Source organism: Phoca vitulina, unplaced genomic scaffold (genome assembly GCF_004348235.1).
Source record: "Phoca vitulina isolate PV1807 unplaced genomic scaffold, GSC_HSeal_1.0 scaffold43, whole genome shotgun sequence".
Taxonomy (NCBI): domain Eukaryota; kingdom Metazoa; phylum Chordata; class Mammalia; order Carnivora; family Phocidae; genus Phoca; species Phoca vitulina.
The window spans coordinates 12,140,633-12,158,997 of NW_022589746.1; the positions used below are offsets into that span (position 1 = coordinate 12,140,633).

General features: G+C 46.7%; 1 protein-coding gene across 18 annotated transcripts in view; it reads left to right on the plus strand.

Moving 5' to 3' along the window:
• SGMS1 (sphingomyelin synthase 1) overlaps nucleotides 1-18,365 on the plus strand; it is a 271,961-nt gene that overhangs the window by 174,725 nt on the left and 78,871 nt on the right. Inside the window, exon 1 of one of the 18 annotated variants that reach the window (XM_032430266.1) lies at nucleotides 368-1,193. The exons of 16 other annotated variants lie outside the window; for them this stretch is intronic. The gene's annotated coding sequence lies outside the window, so the exon portion shown is untranslated. Of the gene's footprint in view, nucleotides 1-367; nucleotides 1,194-18,365 lie in introns of those variants that run through there. One more of the 18 variants, XM_032430267.1, reaches the window with a different exon arrangement.

An 18,365-nucleotide genomic window follows, 5' to 3' on the forward strand; every position in this document is an offset into this window, starting at 1 on the left:
CCATTCTTCCCCTCCTGCTACCTTCTTCTTTTTTTTTTTTTTCTTTCTTAACATATATTGCATTATTTGTTTCAGAGGTACAGATCTGAGATTCAGCAGTCTTGCACAATTCACAGCGCTTACCGGAGCACATACCCTCCCCAGTGTCCATCACCCAGTCACCCCATCCCTCCCACCCCACCCCCCACTCCAGCAACCCTCAGTTTGTTTCCTGAGATTAAGAATTCCTCATATCAGTGAGGTCATATGATACATGTCTTTCTCTGTTTGACTTATTTCGCTCAGCATAATACCCTCCAGTTCCATCCACGTCGTTGCAAATGGCAAGATCTCATTTCTTTTGATGGCTGCATATGAAAAGAATTTTTTAAAAAATTATAGCCTAGTTTGTCCCTAGTTTTGGAGATTGATTTAGAACTTGGATAAGACAGCACTGAGTGTCTGCTGTATGGCAAGCACTGTGCCCAATGCTTTGTGCGTATTACTACATATACGCTATCCCACAAACTGTCAGGTGGGCATTTTATCAAACCTCCCTCACTGCAGATAATTAACTTGCCCAAGGTCATTCAGTGTCAGAGGTCGGATCTGAATCTGCCGTGATGCCAGATCCCATGCTCAGGACATCCAGAATGCCTAACTCAGGAGCTTTTTCTTAAAGCAACAGAAATTAACACATCCAGGGATCCAGTATGTCATGACAAGCTTAATTCTTGTTTTGAAAGAGTTTTTGAAGAGCCATCTACCATTTTCTTGGAAGTTGCTAAAGGCTGAAGTTGGGAAAAAAACCAAAACAAACAACTTCTTTTTTAAAGGCTGATACAAATCAAGGCAGGAGAGTTCCGCCTTAGCCCACAGTGAACACGCTTATTGGTTAGGATCGCACGGGCTGACTCATTTCTTTTTCGCTGTGTTAGAGGGCCACACCCTGCATTCCGAAAAACCCTGTGCTGCCCGGCCACACCCGCGGCCTCCCCGCCGGAGCCTCCGGGGTCGGAGCCGGCGCGCCTGCTGCCCGCCCGGCTCCTGCGACGGTGTGAGTGTCTGTGCACGTCGGCCGGCCAGGCCGCGGGAGAGGCGCGGGCGCGGGGCCGGGAACGGGGCGCCCCCCGCCGCACCCCCGGCCGGAGCCGCGCGCTCACTCGGCGCCCGGGGAACTCCGTCCGCCGCGACTGCCTCGGGGGAGGAGAGACGTAAGTGTGCGCGCTCTGGGCCGGCTGGCCGGCCGGGGCGCCCGCGGGGGTGCGCGCTGCAGCCCCGCGCTCGCCGGCCTGTCTGCCTTGCAGAGCTGTCCCGGGAACGCGGATCCCCGCGCCACAGCCGGGCCACGCCGCCCTGTCGCCGAGTGCGCGAGGACGCTCGCCGTGCCCTTGCTGAAACGGTGGCTCGGGGTGTCGGGGGGCGGGGGGCGGCCGCGAAGGCCCCGAATGTGGTGGGGGTGCTTCGGAGAACCAAGGAGCAGGGGTGGTTTCGCTCTGGGGTTACCGGACAGGCCCAGTGGAGGCTTTCGAGGGAGTGGGATTGCATTTACAGTTAGGTTACTAAGTTTTGGGGGAAGTCCTCTCTCAGACTCCAGTCCCTGTCCGGGGGGGTGGGGGGAGGAGGTCCTTGAGCTAACTCCTTGGGCTGGCGGGGAGCTGCTGTGAGTGAGATCTGTGCTGGGGCCAGAAGGAGGCACGTGCGCCTCGTGTTTTTGGAATGAGCATATTTACTCCACAGCTATGCTCTCTATTTAGTGTGGCCGGTAGTTGCTCCAGTGGAATTTGTGGAAATAAATACCCTGATAAGAATGCATGGGACTTGCTCCCCCTTCCCCGTTTGTGTTTGCTCTGTGTCCTTGTGAAGTTACACCCAAGAGAAGGGCAAGAATAGGGAGACCTGAGCTCCAGTTCCATTCCATTCTTAATCCGGTTGCCTTGCCACTTTAAAATTGACATAGAAATAACGTCGTGGATCTTTTTAGAAAAATCTTCCTATGTAAGAAGCTACTCAGCAAGCGCATAGAGATTTGTATGGTTTTTTGTTTGTTTGTTTGTTTGTTTTTTGCAAGAGGACGGGGAGGTGTAGGGACAGGAGAAGCAGAATCTTGTGATTATTCTGTTTGACTAAGGATGGACACAGTGCAACAGACATGTATTACCATCAGAAACACTGGCTGTGGGCGCCTGGGTGGCTCAGTCGTTAGGCGTCTGCCTTCGGCTCAGGTCATGATCCCAGGATCCTGGGATCGAGTCCCACATCGGGCTCCCTGCTCGGCGGGAAGCCTGCTTCTCCCTCTCCCACACCCCCTGCTTGCGTTCCTCCTCTCGCTATCTCTCTCTCTGTCAAATAAATAAATAAAATCTTTAAAAAAAAAAAAAAGAGACACTGGCTGTACTGGAAAGGCAGGCTGAAGACATGCTGGTAGCATAAAGGATGACAGGAAAATTGTAAATTGCATTATGAAGTTACCACCGTGAATTACGAAGTTATGAATGGTATCCTTATACTTCATTTATGAAGATAGAGACTAATGCAGACTTTAACAGAAAGAGTAAAGTTCTTTGCAGCTCACTTTTTCAGTCTATGAAGGAAACTTCTCTAGAAAGAAATCCCTTCTAAATGTACTAAGTAAAGTATTGGGTAGAATTTTTAACGTGTTACACGTTGAGCTCCTAGTAGCACTCTTTCCAAGTTCATAGGCTTGATCAGCTCAGCTGCTTTGAGTTTGCCTCAAGTGCCTCTGTGTGAGATGGGGATCCCAGTTCTTTTGAGAAACAGCCTGTGATGTTGAAGTCCGCTGAGGTAGTTGGAAAAGCGCCCCCTCAGATGGTGAGAAGGGGAAGATACTTCGTTAAATCTCTAAGATGTCTAAAATCTAAAGGGATGATTAAATTTAGATTTTTGATTTGAGTTTCACCTAGTCTTGTGACAGAGCCGAACATTTAAGGACCTGCTTATTATCAGGCAGCGAGATGCTTTGCACCCACTACCTCGTTTAATTTGTACAATGATGCTGAGAGATAGTGGTATTACTGTCTTTGTTTTATAGTTGAAGAAGCAGCTTTGGCAAGGTTATATAATTACACCGGAAGGTAGCATTTAAGATTTGTAATTTTTCCGATGCAGCTTCAGTTGCTTCTAACATAGCGTTAATTTTTCTGCGCAAGATAATCCAGAGGAGTTTCTTCATTCAAAGCAGATTTTTCTGGTGAGATTTTAAAAGCTCCTCGTTGCCCCAGTGCCAAAATATCAAAGTTCAAGGAATGGTGCATTTACTCTGGGAGCTTCTGGTTTTCAAATATTAACTAAGCAAGCCCTGTTCTTGACGAGCCTGTTAACACACATGGCGGCCTCACCATTAGAGACTTGGGCTGACTTTGTTCTTTTTTTCCCCTGAAGCCCTTTTAGTTCTGGACTTGCATATTCTTCGTGCCCCTCACGCACCAGGTGCAGCCCAGGCGGTAAGCAGCTGGGGCCGCGGCAGTCCAGGGTCACTATCTGTGAGTGCGCACCGGCAGTATTTTCTATGCTACACAAAATGCTTTTAAGTTGTTTTTTGGCATTTAGGTTAGTGTTGAACCTGTTTGCTAAGAATGGTGAGGTCACGAACGGCACACTCTGTGAGTGCTGGAACTCTTCTCGTTAGTGTGTCTCGCCAGGGGCAGCCGCTACGGCGAGGGTGCATCTGCTGGGCCGGCTTCTGAGAAAGAGAACAGTGTCACTTGTCTTGGAAGGCCGTGAGCTACGGCATCTATGCCAGAACCCAGAGCCAGGTGTCGCTCCCACCCCCACCTCATCACTGTCGCCATCTATTTGACACAGAACACCCACCCACTTTGTAAAGCAAGCTCAGGATGCCGCGGCTCCTCAGAGCTCTCTGAGTCCTAGCTGCGTTAAGTGACTTGAGTTCTTGAGGATGTTGAAAGCACATGCCGGTATGATGATAAAACCACTTGGGGGGTAATCTTGTGAAAATCACGGAAAGGAGGAAGTATGCCAGGCAGCTTGATTTTTCAAAACTGGGGACATGGTAAATTCTGGAAACTTGGTATTCAGGGCTTATGTTGGTATCTAGCAGAATTGTAAATGACATTTTTGAAAAGGTGGATGGGGACGGATTTAGAGAGAGGGGTGATGACCCATGTCCAGCATCACTCACTCCTCTCCATCTGGCCTTATTTCTTTCTTGGTAGTTACTGGATGGGTACATCAACTTTGTCATGCATGCTGACAGGCCTGCTTCAGCCGGACGTTTACCAAAGTGCTACATGTTCTTTACTCGAGGTGGCACGTGTCGATTGGACAGCGGTATAGACATAAGTGGGTTTGTGTTTTGCCACCCCCAGGAGGGATGGCCAGTAGGGTGATGTCAGACCGAGCTAGGTGCCAGCAGTGGGGCCAGCTGATACAGCTGGAGGAAAAGGTCTTTCACTAGGAGAGGTGGACTGTTCAGCACCAGGGAGGCGACAGCCCCTCAGTTCTCTGGGGCACTGGAGGTAATGGTTAAGAACAGGGACTCTGGGGGCGCCTGGGTGGCTCAGGCGGTTAAGCGCATCTTGGGCTCAGGTCATGGTCTCGGTGCTCAGTGGGGAGTTTGCTTGTCCCTCAGCCCCTCCCCCATTCCTGCTCACTCTCTCAAATAAATAAAATCTTAAAAAAAAATAAATAACAGGGACTGTGGCCTGACCTCGGGCAGGTTGTTTGAGGGCTCTCTGTCTCCAGTCTCTTCATTCATAAAATGTGGATAATACTACCTCTTTCATAGGGTTGTTGACGTTGAAGGATTAAATTAGATTGATAATCCATGTGAAGTGCTTAAACAGCCGAGCCCGGTGGTAAATTGTGCGTGTTGGATGTCGGATGTGGGTCTTCTGTTGATGCTCATGCTCGTCCTACTTTGGGCAATGCTGTGTACATTTCTCGGTTCGTGTGTCGGTGTGGGCCCAGAGCGGGGTACTCCGGTTTGGGCGACGGTCTAGAAACTTTGAACAGAGGTTGACAACCCTGGGGATGTCCAGCCTAGTGTGACAGCTGGGGGAATGGGACTTGCCTCCTGCCCAGTGGGGAGAGCTCGTCACATTCTCAGTCCGGCACATTTTATCTGGTCTAACAAGTGCTTTCTCTTCAGGAGCTGTAGCTGGTGTCCTAGAAGTCTCCGTCAAACGAGGATTTAGAGGAGCTCTTTTTTCCGATGGGTATAATCTTGAACCAGCGATGTGATCTTAGGCACTTAGCTAAACTCAGTGGTTCTCACGGGGTGCCGGGGGCGGGCGGTGAGGCCAGGGGTGCTGCCAGCCTGCTGCCGTGCGTACGACAGGCCCCTCAACTCGAATTGTCCCATCCACATGTCAGTGGTGCTAAGGTTGAGGAACCTCATTCATGGGTTTCTATGTGTGAAATGTGAATACCCCTCTTTGCTTTAGCAATATCCCAGAGTCTCTTTAGAAGTAGGTTTACGAAAGGGCCTTTGAGAATTAATGTGTTCTGGAGTGTGCAGATGCGCGCAGCCTAGACATTTTATCGGCAGCAGCCCAGTAAGATGGCATTTGCCCTGTTCCCTGGAGGAAGATAGCGCGGTGCTTCGAGAGAGTTAGATAAGCCTGTGCTTGCTTCTCAGCTGTACTGATCTAACTTGATTTAACCCAAATCAAACCTGTGATTTGGGGCAAGTTTCTGTATCTGGGAGAACCCAGTCCCTGTTTCATAAGAGTTGCAGGAATCAACAGGGCACCTTTGGAAAGCTCTCGGCACGGTTCTTAGGCACAGGAGTGAGCCATTGTTTTTCACATTCACTTTTGGTTTTTCTGGTAGTGGGGTTAGCCCCTGCTTGTTAAAATGGATGACTTGGAAAGAGGACGAATAAAGAAAGTGGATTTCTAATAGTTAAAAGATAAAAACCGAGAAGGGTTCCTTTGGCCAGAAGTTCGGAGAGGTTCTGTCTTTGTCAGTGTTCGCTGCGGCCCTGCGGGGAAAGAGCTAGAGTCCTCTACCGCACGCGGGGCTGGAACTAGCCAAGAGGATCGGTTCTGTGTTTGTGAATTGCTCCACCATAAAAACTTGGAACGTTTCTCTTAAGCAGTGCAGTCAACTCCATTTCTTCATCCTACTCTTGACATGATTGATGCTTTCTTAATATATTGTCTAGTGCCTTAAGATACAAGCCACACACCCAGCCACGTATACACACGTGTGTCACCTTTGCACTCTTACTGACTTCCTGTCCCCACTCAGCCTCCCCACCAAAGATGAAGCAGACCTTTCACGTGATCGCTCTTCCTGCCACCCGCACGGGTGGACCGGCCATGGAACTGGAAGTCTGGAGGCCATCCACGAGTCCCACTGTTCTCCTGCCATCGTGGCAGCCTGTGGCACATCCATGAGATCAGCTGACAGTTCATGCATTTGACCGCAGAGTGATTTTTGAGATGAGCCTTGGGTGGAAAGATCGCCACCTCGCCCACTGTGGGCACAATGCACCTGCCATCTCCTTTGTAAGGGAGAGCTTTCTGCAGCCCTGTTTGTCTTCGGCACAGTTGTGGAAAGCTCCCTGGCTTAGAAAGAGGCTCTTCATCAGGTTGGAGGATTGAAGTTTGTGAATTTTTAAAGAAATTTCATTGTCTCGTTCCGGTTCCCTGCTGCAATTGGACGGACTTGTTGAAATCTTGCACACGGGACGTGACCCTCACGTGGGGCAGGTGTCAGTGTGCCACCTCCAGCAGCTTGCCTCTCTCTGGGTATCTGGAAAGCCGTCCTGCTGGAGCAGTGGAGAGACCACCCCCCACCCCCCCACCCCCCGCCCCGTAGACCACTGTAGCCACAGTCTGGGTGGACTCAGAATGACTTGGGCATCAAAACCCATTCTGAGAACTTTGTCACACAGACCAACCCTTCATGCAGTGCTTGGAGGCCTTCCTGAAGCCAACCTTCAGGCTTACTTTAACCCTCCCGATTGTACAGAAATAGAAGGCGATGTTCTGGACTCTCCTGGTCTCACACTGCCCCAGGATCACTGGGTTTAAAGCAGGACTGACAAACACTTGGTGGTTCTAACAGAGAATCCTGAACTGGGTACACGGAGTTGCAGAGCTCTGTGGGCTCAGAAGGCAAGAGTTTGATAATCGAGCCAAGCCAGACGTCAGGTTACTAGCAGACAAAAGAGATGATAGACAAATTACAATTTAGGTGGTCCCAGTGAGCATAGTTCTTGAAGCCCGATTAGGTGATTTCTCCCCTCTGGGCTCAGCCCCATCACTTTGCTTTCCCAGATGTGGATGAGGCTAGAAATTCCACGAGCTGCTACCTGGGTGTTGAAGGTGCTTGAAGACTGTGTATATTTGCAAGGCCCCTGGGCATCCACCCAGTGGAGTTCTGCACCGTTTGCTACCAAAATCCCAAGTTCTAGACTTGTGCTGAGTCAACAGATGTTAAGATAGATTTCTTTGCATTTTGAAAGTAGAGTCCCGCCGAAAGGCCCAAACGCATTTTAGACACAGAAGGAAATTAAAAATGTCACAGTAGAATGGGACAGTATACCTCATTACCCGTGTCTGTGAGCTTGTGTTTTTAGTTTGAAGAGTTTAAACTTGGTGTTTCATGAATTCTTTGATGTGCTAATAAATATTCCTTGGGTATAGTTTGTCCCTTTTAAAAGAGGTCCTCCCCCTTCCCGGAGGGACCGAGGCAGTGCAGAGACTCCTGGCTCCTCGGGCAGAATTAGCACTTGGTTCAGGTAGTCCTTAGTGGGAAAGGGCATTTGGAGATGAGTTCGCAGATGTGGAGCGTGTAGCCGGGGCGGGAGAGTGAGTTGGCAGGGCCAGCCTGGCCTGTCTTCGGGGAGGGTGCCCTGCTTCTAGAAGACGCCAGCTCCGGTCTCTGGGGGGAGCCCTGTCCCTGAGCTGGGGCCGTCTGTGAGCTTTTGAGATCAGACCTTTGGGTTCCAAACCTGACTCTGCCTTGCCCTAGACACTGAACACCGCGGAGCCCAGCCCGACCTCACCGTGTGGTATCAGACCACGCAAGGACACCGCGTATCTCTGTCCCATGCCCGCTGTGCGTTCTTGTGATTGCTCTCTGGGCCCCTTGTGAATTGTGATCGGCAGATTCCAGCATCCAGTCTAATGCGATGGATCACATTTCCCACAACAAGGTGTTAAATTGGCATTTTTATTTTAATGTCCCCATGAGCGTGGTTGGCAGGTCCCACCTCCTGATCATCTGATCAACTTATTTATGAATCGCAAGGTTAAGGGGCCAGACTGGCGAGCCCCCGCCAGGTGACAGTGGGCTGGAAGCACCAGCTTGCTTCCCAGTGGCGCTTGTCTTCACCCTGAGTGCCCTTTTCTCTTGTGACTGGTAACATAAGAGTGTGATATCGTCGTAAGGCTAGTACTTTCCTTTGCTTCTTAGAAAATGTAGAGAAGAGAAATGAGCATAACTGAGTGCTTATTCATGCTGGAAATGTGGTGTTCTGGTGTGGGAGTGACTCATGTGAGCATGAGGAAAGCAAACCAGAGTCCACTGTTATGGTTACAATGTAAACGAACTCATTCCTACTCTGCTGGTTAGCATATCCTGCGATTCTCGTTTAAATTGCACAGATTACCAGACCCCTGGAGAAGTCCCCAGTCAAAGCAGCTCTTAGCCAGAATTTCACTGAACTGTTTCCACTGTGGTTTTGCGTTGCTAAGATTCTTACAAATTTTAAATAGATAAAAGTAAATAAAGTTTAGAATAAAAGAAGTCTACTTTTATTTGGCTATCGAGATAATATGCCCCAGTCTTTTGGGCATTTGGGTTCCGGAAGTTGTGGTACTTTTAAAATGTATTCGTATAAGACTGTCCTTTTAATATTCGTATATTCACACCGATGTACTGAAACTTTTCTCACAGGTAACTGTTGCTGACAGTAATTGGTGTTTGTACTGTTGCACATATGTGGGAGAAATACCAGTCCTGGGACAGTTGCCTTCTTAAATCCTTAGCCTTTCCGTCCAGGAGCAAAATTGTCAGGAGAGTCAGGAGCCTGCTGTCGTTTACTTTGATCATGTCCCTGTCAAAGGCAGAGATGTGGAAATTCAACATGTCCAGCCCAGAGACTAGTCATCACCAGTCCAGACTGAGGGGACTGCCTTTCACACTTTTACAGTGTCCCCAGTGCCAGGAGGGCCAGAAGAATGTCTTAGGAAAACCACCTCGTCCCAGGAAGACTGCAGGGACTCCTCCTGGGAAGGGAGCAGGGCTGGGGCACTGCCCCAGGGAAGCGGCAGGCATTCTGCCCACTGGGTTGGGGAACACGGAAAACAGCAAGAAATCTCCCCTTCTCCCTCTGCATGGAGAGCTCCTCCCCTCCCTGGCCCTGGGTTCTACTCCAGGCCTCTCCTCAGCGGCCCCATGTCCTCCAGACTTCCTTCTTCTGCTGCCACTGTGTTCCAGGGAGCTTTCGTCTCTGAAAATGTGTTAACCAAATTATCTGAGCAAATTGTGGGTCCGTGTGGGTGGGGTCGGGGGGCCGGGAGTTGCCGTATTTTTAAACTGGGAATAGAATCAGTTCAAGGGGCTCATGCTTTTCCTTTGCTTCTCTCTCCACCTGCCACCCAAAGCACACAAAACCAGCAACACCAGTCCTTCCCCGCAGTGGGGATGACCACGGGCTGCACCGGGCTGCCCGGGACCCTAGCCGCTGGCCACATGCGGACACTTACATTAGATGAAAGTGAAATAAAATGAAAAATTCTGTTTCTTACTTGCACTCATTGCATTCAAGTGCAAGCCTCGCGGCTCCCATGTTGGGCAGAGCAGACCCAGAACATTTCCATCATCTGATTCCCGGGAAGATGAGGCAGCCTTAAAATAGGTAGGAAGGCATTGGATCTGCTTTCAAGGAATTCTGTGTAAACCAGAACATTTCCAGAGCTGAAGGTTGACTCTTTTAGGCCAAATGAAGGTATGTTACTGAAAATCTGAGGTTTCTTCCATTTTAAAGTTGGGATTGTAGCAGAGAGCAGCCAGAGAATCATTGGCCGGCGGGGCGGGGGGGGGGGGGGGGGGCAGGGTAACCGGTTGGTCGGGGCTTGAAGTATGCAAATAGAGGGAGTTCGGTGAAGTGGCTTCCCCAGCGGAGGCTAGCAGCACACGGAAGAAGACTGGGGGTCACACAGCATCGGGTCCTTGTGGCCTTGGGCTGGAGGAACCGATGGGGGGCCTGCGATTGGCGCTCAGGGGCGGACCCGGGCTGAAGCCACGGAGGAGATCCAGGGGGGTCCGCGGAGAGGGAGGTGAGACGTGCTCCTGGCAGCTTCTCCATTCTTTGTGCCTCCCATTGGTCAGCTGCCCCATGGCCCTTCCCTGGGGTTGAAGCCAGCAGTTGGGGACAGGAAGGGCCGGGTCTGTGGGCCAACAGGCTCAAGACTGACACAGCTCCGTGTCTGCGAGCTGAGCACCTCTTAAGTGTAGGGTAAACTCCTAATGCCACCCTCCTTCGGGGCATGCACAGTCAAGCACCTCTTCACATATCACTGGGCAAGTGGCATTAACTCGGTTTCTCTGGACGTGGACTCTGAACGCCTTGGGGGCAGGAACTGTGTCGCACGCGTTGTGGTATTCCAAGCCCCTGGCCCATACTGGGTGGGTTTGTAGGTCTTTAACAAATTGGTTGAAAATTCGATGAAGTGTGTTGTTTGGAAGGTTTTTTAACAGAGAACTTCCTATGGTTTTTTTTTTTTTTAAGTTCTCATTTAAATTCCACTTAGTTAACATACGGCGTAGTATTAATGTCAGACGTACACTATAGTGTTTCAGCACTTCTGTATATCACCTGCACTCATCACAACAGGTGCACTCCTTCATCCCCAGCACCTGTTTAATCCATCACCCCACCCACCTACTCTCTGGTCACCATCAGTGTGTTGTCTCTGGTAAAAGTCTGTTTCTTGATTTGCCTCTCTTTCTTTTTAACCTTTGCTCTTTTGTTTTGTTTCTTAAATTCCACACATGACTGAAATCATAAGGTATTTGTCTTTCTCTGACTGACTTATTTTGCTTAGCATTATGCTCTCTAGACTCATCTATGTCCTTGCAAATGGCAAGATTTCATCCTTTTTTATGGCTGAGTAATACTCCATTGAATATACACCACATTTTCTTTATCCATTCATCCGTTTGTGGACACTTGGGCTGCTTCCATATCTTGGCTCTTGTAAATAATGCTGCTATAAACATCAGGGTGCATGTATCCCTATGACTTAGTATTTTTGTATTCTTTGGGTAAATACCTAGTAGTGCAATTGCTGGATCACAGGGAAGTTCTATTTTTAACTTTTTGAGGACCCTCCATACTGTTTTCCACAGTGGCTACACCAGTTTGCATTCCCACCCATGGTGCAAGAGGGTTGCCCTTTCTCCACATCCTCACCAACACCTGTTGTTAATAATGTTGTTGATTTTAGCCATTCTGACAGGTGTGAGGTGATAGCTCATTGTGGTTTTGATTTGTATTTCCCTGATGAGTGATGTTGAGCATCTTTTCATGTGTCTTTTAGCCAATTGTATGTCTTCTTTGGAGAAATACCTATTCATGTCTTCTCATCTTTTAATTGGATTATTCGTTTTTGGGGTGTTGAGTTTTATAAGTTCTTTATGGATTTTGGATACTAACCCTTTATTGGATGTCATTTGAAAATACTTTCTCCCATTTAGTAGGTAGCCTTTTAGTTTTGTTGTTTCCTTCACCGTGCAGAAACTTTTTATTTTGCTAAAGTCCCAGTAGTTTATTCTTGCTTTTGTATCCCTTGCCTCAGGGGACATATTTAGAAAAAAGTTGCTATGGATAATGTCAGAAATTACCGCCTATGCTTTCTTCAGGGACTTTTGTGGTTTCCTGTGTCACATTTAGGTCTTCAATCCCTTTTGAGTTTATGGTGAAACAGTTTTTGTGTATGGTGAAAGAGTGGTCCAATTTAATTGTTCTGCATGTGGCTGTCCAGTTTTCCCAACACCATTTGTTGAAGAAACTGTCCTTTTCCCATTGGATATTCTTTCCTGCTTTGTCGAAGATTAGTTGACCATGTAATTGTGGGTTTATTTCTGGGTTTTCTATTCTGTTCCATTGATTTCTGTTTTTGTGCCTGTACCATACTGTTTTGATGACTACAGCTTTGTAATATAACTTGAAGTTTGGAATTGTGATGCCTGCAGCCAGCTTTTCTTTTTCAAGATTGCTTTGACTATTCAGGGTCTTTTGTGGTTCCATACAAATTTTAGGATTGTTTGTTCTAGTTCTGTGAAAACTGCTATTGGTATTTTGGTAGGGATTGCATTAAATGTGTAGATTGCTTTGGGTAGTAGTAATCCACGAGCATGGATTTTTTCCATTTCTTTGTGTCATCTTCACTTTCTTCCATTGGTGTTTTATAGTTTCAGAGTACGGATCTTTCATCTCGTTGATTATGTTTATTTCTAGGTATGTTATTATTTTTGGTGTAATTGTAAATGGGATTGTTTTCTTAATTTCTCTCTCTGCTACTTCATTATTACTGTATAGGAATGCAACAGATTTCTGAACATTGATTTTGTATCCTGTGACTTTTCTGAATTCATTTATAAGTTCTAGTATTTTTTTAGTGGAGTCTTCTGGGTTTTCTATATATAGTGTCATGTTGTCTGCAAGTAGTAAAAATTTTACTCTTTCCTTGCTGTTTTGGATGCCTTTTATTTCTTTTTGTTGTCTGCTTGCTGTGCCTAGGACTTCCAGTGCTATGTTGAATAAAAGTGGTGAGGGTGGACATCCCTGTCTTGTTGTTGACTGTAAAGGAAAAGCTCTCAAATTTTCCCCATTTCGGATGATGTTAGCTGTGTTTTTTTCACATATGGCCTTTATTATCTTGAGGTATGTTCCCTCTAAACCTACTTTGTTGAGGGTTTTTTTATCATGAATGGATGTTGTACTTCGTCAGATGCTCTTTCTGTGTCTATTGAAAAGATCACATGGTTCTTATCCTTTCTCTTTTTAATGTGATGTATCACGTTGATTGATTTGTGAATATTGAGCCACGCTTGCAGCCCAGGAATAAATCCCATGTGATTGTGGTGAATGATTTTTTAATGTATTGTTGGCTTTTGTTTGCTAGTATTTTGTTGAGGACTTTTCCATCTATGTTCGTCGAAGATATTGGCCTGTAGTTCTCTGTTTTGGTGGTGTCTTTCTCTGGTTTTAGTATCAGGGTCATGCTGGCCTCATAGAATGAATTTGGAAGTTTTCCTTCCTTTTCTACTTTTGGAATAGTTTGAGAAGAATAAGTATTAACTCTTCTTTAAATTTGCATGTGAAGCTGTCTGGTCCTGGACTTTTCTTTGTTGGGAGTTTTTTGATTAGTGATTCCATTTCATTGCTGGTAATCAGTCTGTTCTAATTTTCTGTTTCTTCCTGTTTGAGTTTTGGGAATTTATATGTTTCAGGAATTTATTCATGTCTTCCAGGTGGTCCAGTCTGTTGGCATGGAGTTTTTCTTAATAATCTCTTATAAATGTTTGTATTTCTGTGGTATTGGTTGTTATTTTTCCTCTCTCATTTGTGATTTTAGTTATTTGGGTCCTTTTTCTTTTTGATAAGTCTCATTGAAGTCTTATCAGTTTTATTAATTTTTTCAAAGAACCAGTTCCTGGTTTCATCGATCTGTTCTATTGCTTTTTAGGTTCTGTATCATTTATTTCTGCTGTAATCATTATTATTTCCTTCCTTCTGCTAGCTTTAGGCTTTGTTGTTCTTTTTCTAGCTCTTTTCAGTATAAAGTTAGGTTGTTTATTTGAGATTTTTCTTGCTTCTTGGGGTAGGCCTGTATTGCTGTATGCTTCTCTCTTAGAACTGCTTTTGCTGTATCCCACAGGTTTTGGACCATGTATTTTAATTTGTTTCCATGTATTTTTTTTAATTTCTTCTTTAATTTTTTGGTTGACCCATTCATTGTTTAGTAGCATGTTATTTTTCCTCCATATATTTGTGGTCCTTCCAGATTTTTTCTTGTGGTTGACTTCAAGTTTCATAGCACTGTGGTCAGAAAAGATGCATTATATAACTTTGGTGTTCTTAAATTTGTTGAGGCCTGTTTTGTGGCCTAATCTGTGATCTCTTCTGGAGAACGTTCCATGTGCACTTGAAAAGAATGTGTATTGTGCTGTTTTAGGAGGGAATGTTCTGAATATATCTGGTAAGTCCATCTGGTCCAGTGTGTCATTCAAAGCCATTGTCTCCTTGTTGATTTTCTGTTTAGATGATTTGTCCATTGCTGTAAGGGGGGAGTTAAGTTCCTCTACTATTATACTATTGATTATTCCCTTTATGTTTGTCATTAATTGTTTTATATATTTGGGTTTTCAGCTATGATCTTCTCAAATAAATTTTCTGCCCCCTTTTCTCTCTCTTCTTCTTCTGGGACTCCTATAATACGAATGTTAGTATGTTTGATGGGGTCACTGAGTTCCCTAAGTCTGTTCTCATGTTCTGTAATTCTTCTTTCTCTCTTTTGTTCAGTTTCATTAGTTTCCATTATTTTGTCTTCTAAGACACTGATTTGTTCCTCTGCTTTTTCCAGACTGCTGTTCATTGCATTAAGGAGATCCGATCTCCTTTATTGTATTTATTCTTCATCTCTGATTAAGTCTTTTTTAACTCTTTTATCTCTGTGGTAATGGTCTCACTGATGTCTTTTCTCAAGCCCAGTGAGTATCTTTATGATCATTCCTTTAAATTCTCCATCAGGCATGTTACTTACGTCTGTTTCACTTAGATGTCTGGCTGTAGTCTCATCTTGTCCTTTCATTTGGGATAAATTTCTCTGTCTTGGCATTTTGTCTAAGTCTCTGCTTTCTGTGTGTTAGAAAAGCCTGTTGTGGGGCGCCTGGGTGGCTCAGTCGTTAGGCGTCTGCCTTCGGCTCAGGTCATGATCCCAGGGTCCTGGGATCGAGCCCCGCATTGGGCTCCCTGCTCCGCAGGAAGCCTGCTTCTCCCTCTCCCACTCCCCGTTTGTGTTCCCTCTCTCGCTGTGTCTCTCTCTGTCAAATAAATAAATAAAATCTTTAAAAAAAAAAAAAAAGGAAAGCCTGTTGTGTCTTCTGCTTGTGAAAGTGATGGCCTTATAAAGAAGAGGTCGTGTAGTGCCCGGGGCCTGGCACTTCTGGCAGTGTCTCAGGTGTGTGCCACATGTGTTCTGCTGCTGTGTTTTGGCTGCTCTATCCTTCAGGCCAGTTGTCTGCAGAGACCCCTTGCCTTTGTGGGCAGTGTTTGGTCCCTGGCCTGAATGTGGTGAGTTTTAGCTGGGAGTGCTCTGGTTTGCTTGTGAAATGAGCCCTGACACCACCTCCACCGGAACTGGGGCTATGCAGAACTCTCTGGTCAGGAGACGTGGTGTGGGCAGCGGTTTGTGCTGGTCTTCTGTGCGAAGGACCCAACATGCTGGGTCTGAGGCAAGCCTGACTGAGACGAGCAGTCCCACCAGAGCACAGGGGAGTGGGACTTGGTGTAAGCAGGTTAGGCAGCCTGTGTTAGCACTGTGTTGCTTTTCTCGGGTGGCCCTGTGTTTATGCTGAGGGGTTGAGTAGGGAAATGGCCTTAGTCAGCTTCTTTGTTCCTGGAGAGGTGTCTCCCTCCCTGAAGGCTGCCTCTCATGGATCCACACGGAGAAGAGTGAATAATCTCCCTCCTGTGTGCCCCAGGCACTCTTTTTTTTTTTTTTTTTTTTTTTTTAAATTATTTATTTATTTGACAGAGAGAGACACAGCGAGAGGGAGCACAAGAAGGGGGAGTGGGAGAGGGAGAAGCAGGCTTCCCGCCGAGCAGGGAGCCCGATGCGGGGCTCGATCCCAGGACCCTGGGATCATGACCTGAGCCGAAGGCAGCTGCCCAACCAACCGAGCCACCCAGGCGCCCCCCCAGGCACTCTTGAGATGCTGTTTCCATGCTGTCTGCCCCCCAGGTTGTTTGCCTGCTTTCTCTCCAGGAGCAGTGCAGTACCCTCCAGGCTCTATCCCAGCCAAGCCTGCTGACCTTTAAAACTCCAGGCTTTAAGCCCTGCTTGTTGCTAAAAGTCATGAAGTTCAGCCCCTCTCATTTTCCAAGCCAGTGGCTATGGGGAAACATTCTCCTTGTTCATTCTGCTGTGTGCTCTCTGGCTGTTCTCCATGACCATGGCTCCCCTCCTCTCTGTAGCACCTGCGATCCGTGTCTCCCCTAAACTTTGATGTAGCCTCTTTTCCACCTTCAGTCGTGGTATTTTGTTCTGCCAGTCTTCAGGTCGATTTCTGGGGTTTGTAGGATGATTTGATAGTTAATCTAGTTGTGTTCATGGGACAAGAGGAGACTAGGGTCCTCCTTCTCTGCGACCGTCTTTCCCCTCAATGTCAAACTTTTCATGTTTTTTTTAAAGAATACGTTTGTGGCCACCAAACTACAAAGATAGAAGCCAGTCCTCTCTCCAAGTGGGCAGGGAAGGTGAAGAATCTTGGAAGTCGCTGTACCAGAGCAAGAAGGATGAGTGGGAGGTAGAAGGGCTTGCAGCTGGGGAATCGGCAAAGGGATATTCTGGAGGAGTTCGCCTAGGGTTCAATGAATAACCATTTTGCACTAGTTCAGTTCTCATGAGTTCTGTCATCCGTGGGGTTTGTCATTTTGGCCAAAATGAGGGAGAAGGAGAAGGCTCTGAAAAGAATATCCAACTGAAAATTTTATATCTTGACTGTACAGAAATTGAAAATAAACCAATTCCTGATATGCCATCAACTTTGGATCATGGACTTTTTGCTCCCAGTATTTCCTAAATTTACTGAAATCTCGTAGAGATTTTTAAATTCAGTTTCATGTTCATATTTTCTACCCTGAGCCCACCACTGTCCTGACTCATGATGGCTATGATAACGGTAAATTTGCATCTAGCAGAGAGTAGGCATTCAGTAAATACCTGTTCACCAAGTAAAATGAGCAAATGGTGAGTAGTCATAATTTAAGGCATTCAGTTATTTTTCATAGCATGAAATCATGGCAGAGATCTCTAATTTAAACCTGTGTGTTTTGTTCTCTATTTGATGTCCTGTAGGGGTATCTATTTACTGAGAGCTGCTCAGTGTGGTCAGGCCTTACCTCTGTCCTTCTGAGGCAGGTACTACTGTTCTCAGTCATGAATAAATTTGCTGCTGCTTCCATTTAGTGACTAGACAGCCGATGAAGAGGATGACCTGGTCTTTGCCCCGAAGGAGCTCAAGGCCAAGCACATGGGTCCATTTCAGTGGAATGAACCCCATCTTCAAGGACACCTCTGTCAGGGGCCGTAGGGTGGGGAGGGCTTGCTGGAGAATGGGAGGGAGGCCACAGGATCATTCCAGGCCCAGCTCAGAACCCCCGTGAGGACCTGCGGCCTGAGACGCTCTGGCACTCCGGGGTTCCTTGAGTCCCTCCGGAAGACCAGAAGGCAGACACGACTTTAGTATGAGAACAGTTTTAATACAGTTGAAAAATCATGGCGCTTCTTAAATTCAGCCCTTTTTATACATAACTGTTATTTAGAATTCTACTGTGAAGATTACTTATTGTGAAAGGTAAGGGATAGGTACACGGGGTTTTGTTTCTCTCTTTTTCGCTGTGTTTGTTTTCTGAACTGTTCATCTTTCTCGATCCCTGGAGCATGGAGGAGTCGGCAGGTCTGGGCGGTGGCTCTCTAGGCGTCAGATGGCGGAGGCCAAGGCATGTTTAAAGTCAGGTAAGATGTGCTGGGTACTGGGTTCATGCTGTGCCCGTGCCAGCTTCACTAAATCCTCCCCACTTCACACCGTCAGGAGCATGGTGGCCCATCATTACCATTAGTTTTGAGAGGTGAGCCGACTTAGTTTTGAGAGGTGAGCCGACTGAGGATGAGAGAGCTGAGGTGGCACGAGGCCATGCAGCTCGGCACAGAACGGGAACGATTCTTGCTCTTTCTTTTACTTGTGTACTTTGCCGTGGGACCTACGGCAGGAGTGCTGGGAGGTAAAGGGGGTGTATCATGCCCCCAGAGTCTGGGCCATCCGGGAGCAGAAGCCAGACAGGAGTTCGAAGAGGGATGAAGTTTGAGCAGGGAATGGTTTAAGAATTATTAGCTGTAATAGATGAAATCAATGGAACAGACGAAGGGGATTAAGAATACACTTACTGTGGTGAGCACTGAGTAATGTATAGAGTCGTTGACTCATCCCAAACTAGTGTAACCCTGTAGGTTCATTATACTTCAGTAAAAAAGGAAAGAAAATAGGAAAAAGAAAACATAGGGGAAAAATTAAAAATACTGGCACAATAAGAACTGTGGGAGGTTAGCCATAATATTTGCCATTAGCAGTTAAACTGAAAAATTAAAAAAAGAAAAACC